Genomic DNA, 6,000 nt, shown 5'->3' with positions numbered 1-6,000 from the left:
GACAGGCAACAAAACTTTTAATCAGATGCTTTGAAGATGGATGCAAAGAATTTATTCAGCTTTTCTGCAATAGCCTTATCCTCCTTTAACTGTCCTTTGACTCCCTTGTGACTCAAGGGTCCAACTTTCTGCTGGTTATACTCATACCTTGTATGGGACAGGTAGGAATCTAGATTATGAAGGTGATACTAGCCCTTAGCTCAGCAGTAGCCAATGTGGCACTGTCAACATGTTATTGAACTAATAATTTGATCATGCCAGACCATTGGCCATGCTGGTTGAAGCCGATTACAGCTGTAGTCACCAAAATCTGAAGAGCATTACATTAGCTGCCCCTGGCTTAGATGCCTATCTCTTCTGCCCTACTAATTCAAAGTAAGTCCAAGTACCTTTGTACAGAAATACAATCATGTGAAATCGAAGGTACCTTTGCTCCTCCTTTTCTTTGATATATAAGGTATTTGGGATTGCATTGCCAGCTACTTCAATGCAGGCACCCCAGAGTAATTGCTTCACAGTCTGACTCCATAGAGCTTACTTCACTGTAGCTAGAATATCAAATGCCTCCTTTCATCTAAGAAGCTAGAGGTACCTGTAAGGGCACATTCTTACCTATAGTTACCAATTCACCCATGGAAACCATCCTGTATTTATAGCAAATATTTATGTTCTATGTATAAGGAACAGTTAGTTGCACTTTTAACTTAATAAAGCTCATATCTGGTCCTTGTTTTTCACACAAACACACACACACAATTTAAAATAGTTGAAGTTAACACATTCAAATAAATTATGCCTATAACTCTTATCTCTGTTAGATTGAAAACATCTCTCCCCCGCCCCCAAATTTATAGATAATGATGCTCTTTGCATTTGTTTTCCATTATGTATGGTCAATTAAGTCGGTAATTTGTCTATCTTAATTAGAGAACTGCCAATTTGTATTTTTACCTGCCAAAATGTTGAACTGAGCAAGCAGTTTATTTATCCCCGCTCTTCATTCTAGATTTTTCACAGTGAATTATGCTGTGGAACTGTTTCTCCTGAGGAAAACTCTGGAAGTCCAGTTGGTTGAGTTCTTAGAATTACTCCAGACCATATACAGAAATAAACCAAGATGTCTACATGGTCTTCTCAATTCAAAACAGAAACATCAACTTCTGCAAGTCTGATTACCACTCAAAACCATGACACCAGATTTCCCATCCCTATAAACTAGTGGACCATTCTTCTGATTACTTGCTGCACAGCTGCTTAGAGTGGAGCACAATTATTGCACTATTAGTGAAATATTACAACCCATGGTGCTGGCATCATGCATTGACCTAGAGCATTAGGTTGGTGCTGCCATGGTGGCTATAGCTGCTACTGACGGTTAACTGGAGTTGTGACATGAGTTGGCAGGACACCAAGGAAGGGGAGGAGGATCCCAGCGAGGGGTGTAGCCATGACTGGCACACACCAGGACAGGCTTAATATGAGGAGAGGGAGATTGGGGACTTAGGAGGTACTCACAGGACATTGAAGGATGTTGATGGGCTTGCAGACAGTTCACAGGATCCTGGGGAAGGAGAACATCACCAGAACCAGAGGTGCCCCCGTCTTTATAGACACAGCGGACTCTGAGGCTTTGCAAGAAGTGTACTCCAGGAGACTGAGGCAGGCAAGGGAACATAGCCTAGTTCAGTAGTAGACCAGGTGAAGATCATGAGACTCGTTAGGTCTGGAAGGATATTTGAGATCACTCAGCTGGATTAAGCTCAGGGCAGATGAGGGTCACATGCTTCATCAAGTGGAGAGGCATAGCTGCTCAGTAGGAGCAAACTCAAGATCACTGCTTGGTTGCCTTGGGAATGTCACTGGACTGTGACTTTGGGACTGACCCCATATGTTCCAACCCTGGATTTTCTGCAGAGGCGAGAACCTAACCTTATGAATTGACTTTGAACCTTGCTTGTTGTATTGGACTTGGACTGGTATTTGACCATTTGGACTGTCTAACTACACTCTAGTGTTGTCTTTGGGACTGTGTGCTATCAGGACTTGCCACCAGGTACACCAAGGTTCAGGACAGGTTGTACAAATGCCCTGATTTCAAGAGTATATACTTGGTGCTAGATATGTGAGACTGAATGCAGTTTCTGGTGGTGTACAGGGACGTGGGTGGTGCTGTGGGTTAAACCACAGAGCCTAGGACTTGCCGATCAGAAGGTCATACAATTTCTAGTAGGATTTAGGCTTACTGAATGACCTGCTAAAATGGCAAATCCTAGGGGCTGATACCTTTGGGGAACTTTCTTATTGAATTGCTGGTGGCCTTAGGAAACATAGGGAATCATGGATAATTGACACAATCATTTGGAGACCCAAATGAGTGATGAAAATGCTAAGCTGTTATATTTTTAAATCTCATATTTTATTTCCTAAAATTAAAATGTTAATTTAATGAATGAAACATTTGGACCTTAAATCAGGAAAATGTAGAGTTGTTATAATCCAATAAGGAACCGTGGCTAAATATTTATCTAAATCATTTTTATTTAAAAAAAATTCAAGAACTCCATAATACTAGCAATCCAAGACTGATTGATTGAAGGTGAGAGACTTAATCAGCAGATAATGGAACAAAGTCATCACAGCAAGCAATTAATAATTTTCTATAGAAGAGGTTGGAACCTGGGCTTAACACTCAACTGGAATTAATTGGCACTATGGTCACTGAGAAAATATATTTATCTGCTGCAATAACTGTTACCAAAGAGACTTGCAAATGAAGTCTATGGCTTGTTCAGCCAGATTAATACAAGTCTTTTGCCATAATTTTTTATTTATTCAATTCCTTTCTTTAATTTGCTTTCCACAGTATCTAGATCAGGCATAGGCAAACACGGCCCTCCAGATGTTTTGGGACTACAACTTCCATCATCCCTAGCTAACAGGACCAGTTGTCAGTAATGATGGGAGCTGTAGTCCCAAAACATCTGGAGGGCCGAGTTTGCCTATGCCTGACCTAGATAACCCATAGAGCTAAGTTCCTAAGAATCTGGAAGGAATGTCCTCTCAATATCCACTGAAAAGCTCATTCAATTCATTCACAAGTACTGCAACACAGGCATAACTTGGACACTATATTTGTTTGTTTACATTCTAAGCAGTGGAGTAGTGTGGGGGGCCACTGCCCTGGGCACATTTTTGAGGGGGCTCCCCCACCACAGTTCCCTCATCGAGGGAAGTTGCACTTTGGGGCCTGGGGCGATGGTGGCAGCATCTCCTTCTCCTTATGGCCGCCCATGGGCCAGCCAAGAGGGAAGGGTTATCTGCCACTTGGCCACAGGCAGTGGAGAGGTGGCAGCACCCCTCCTCCGATGCCGAGATCACTTGCAGCTCTAACCCCTCACTCAGTCAAGCCTGACCTGGGGGTGGAATTGGAGAGGTGACAGTGCCCCTCTCCAATGCTGCAATCCCTTGCAGCAGAAGCGCCTCTCTCTGAGACGCCCCCAGCACACCACACACACACTTGCCATGGCGCCAGCCACCAACCCCAGGGTGGATCTTTGCTCGCTGTATAGCAAGTTTTGGGATCTCTACCTTTGCTATAACAGTATAATTTTCCTAAGGAAGCATTTATAATGATAGAAGGTCTTATGTTTGCCATGGAGCAATGGACACTGAGGAAAATTGAGAAGGTGCTAAATGCTGGAAAGGAGTTACATTTTTCTCTCCGGGCTGCCTTTCCCCCCCAGTTCCATTTTCTTTCCTCTCTCCTTTTGTTAGGGAAGCCAGAATTTTCCAAGCTAGAGTTGTAACAAATCCAATACATGTTTTCAGCCACACACACTTCTGTACTCAGTTCCAAAAGTGGTCTTCTGAGCCAGGATTTGTCTCATGAGAGCATGATGAACACTTTCCTCCTTTCTTGTTGCAATGTACTTTCACTAAGAGTCCATAATTTCTTAAATCTACCCATTTAGATTCTTCGTTGGAACTGTAAAAACATGTTTCTGAAATCAGAAGGTACAGACTTTTGAAAATAAGGCTTGATGAGTCCATTGACAGTCAACAAATAAAACAAAGTCATGGGGGTCACCAAACCTTTTGGGTATGTGGGCACATCTGGAATTTTGAGAAAGTGCTCTGGATGCCAGTCACAAAACATCTGGTGAGGGTGTGTGGCATAACACAAAATTGCTGATATATAGCACAGCATGACAAAAAATGGCTGCCATTTCTAAAAGAGAATAAAAAGAGAGAGCTCCCACGTTGCTTCCTGAAATTATCTCTGTGATGGCTCCATCTAGAATTTTGTTGGGCTGAAGACTAATGAGGACAAAGAAGAAAATGACTATTACTCATACTTAACTAAGCACAACTACAAGGGTAAGTGATTAGGTGTTTAGCTATGTGATGCTGAATGTTATGAGTTAATTCTGTTCTATCCTGTTTCCCCTTTGTTTTTGTTTAAACTAATCCACGAACCAAGAATATGTTGTAGATATTGCTGCAAATTTGCTGTTTTCTGTGATAAGCAATTGACATGAGAAGACTTGGTCTACCTATATGTATCATTTCTATGATCCTTGTTTATGCAAATTTTGGGTATGTGTGTGCACCTGCACGCACACACACACACACGCGCACACACACACACACACACACACACACACACAGTGTTAATATTCCTGAAAACGAGAGTGTGAAATAAGCTTTTGAAAAGCATAAAAGCCTCAACCCTGACTTGTTGCAATCGAGGAGATGAAAACATGGACCATTTCCCCAAACTTCCTCAGAGAAAATCAGAATGAGAAGAAATAATAAGAGGGGAACACATGTTTGTGCCATGTCATCTCATTAAATAATGCGCAGCCCTTGGTTTCTTTCTTTCCTGCAGTAATGGTGAAACAAAAGTGTCTCTGATCATATGCCACTGGCTGTTTACATATGACAAGAATGGGATTGTGAAGAGCCCCATAACCCAGGCTTTATATACCTTATCCTGGGAACCGTAAAGCTGCCTTTCAGCAAAACAATGCACTGTACACACCTGAATGCATCAGACTGGAAGAGGGTTGTCAAATCACTGGAAAGGGATTTCTGTGCTTGAAACACGAGCTTTGCACAAAAACCAGGGAAGGGAAGAGACAGAAAAAATGTCAAGGTCATAGCCAATTGCTTTGATAAGCAATAAAAAGGGGACATGAGAATGAGCTAATGGCAGGGGGACATTAAAAATTAAAAAGGATGTATTGATTTAAGAGGTGCTATCTCAAAGGCTAAGTAGCACCAACTATTGACAAAAAGGGGGATTGTGCATTTCAGACAATGCATGCAGTAGCCCACTGGTGTTTATCAGGCTTTCCCAGTTGTCTTGTAAATGTTACCAATTCTATATTTTAGCAGAGCAGTTTGCTTCTAGTTTTTAAAAACATCATAAATAATGATAAAATGGACATGTCAGCATTTTCAGAAGTCACTGCAAACGCTAATTGAGCATCTTTCAAAAACAAAAAAGTCAAGAAAGTGGAAGGGAAATGAAGAAATTATTTTGGAAATATCCCTTCTTTAAATAACCCATGCCAAAAAGAAAGGCTTTTAAAAAAAATCAAATATTTATTGGCATTTCAATAAATTGGGTGACCTCCTGCCTCTTTGTGTAGGAAACAGGATTCTGGCAGGCACAGCTCACTATGTTGCAGGGAGAAAAAATGTGTTTGCTGAATTTACCACCTTTTCACATAAGGTTTAGGAATCTCATTCGCCTTTTATCAGAATCCATTCATCATAGAATGGTGGTCAGGAGAATGGCGGTCAGGTACACAAGAGGGAGTGAGATTTGCTTCCAAGGGTCTGATTATGTGTGGAACAGCACAAAATACAGTGGTACCTCAGGTTACATATGCTTCAGGTTACAGACTCCACTAACCCAGAAATAGTACCTCAGGTTAAGAACTTTGCTTCAGGATGAGAACAGAAATCGTGCTCCGGCAGTGCAGCAGCAGGAGG

At 41.7% G+C, this 6,000-nt stretch overlaps 1 long non-coding RNA gene across 2 annotated transcripts in view; it reads right to left on the bottom strand.

The window, feature by feature from the left end:
- Positions 1 to 1,553: 1,553 nt before the first annotated feature.
- LOC310842580 overlaps positions 1,554 to 6,000 on the bottom strand; it is a 28,897-nt gene continuing 24,450 nt past the window's right edge. Inside the window, exon 3 of one of the 2 annotated variants that reach the window (XR_014563237.1) lies at positions 1,554 to 1,654. This is a non-coding gene — a long non-coding RNA (uncharacterized lncRNA). Of the gene's footprint in view, positions 1,724 to 6,000 lie in introns of both variants that reach the window. The other variant, XR_014563238.1, reaches the window with a different exon arrangement.

Source organism: Podarcis gaigeae (genome assembly GCF_964106915.1).
Source record: "Podarcis gaigeae genome assembly, chromosome: 4".
NCBI classification, from domain to species: Eukaryota; Metazoa; Chordata; class Lepidosauria; order Squamata; family Lacertidae; genus Podarcis; species Podarcis gaigeae.
Note: the sequence above shows the minus strand (reverse complement) of the source record. Positions and strands in the feature narration are given on the sequence as shown.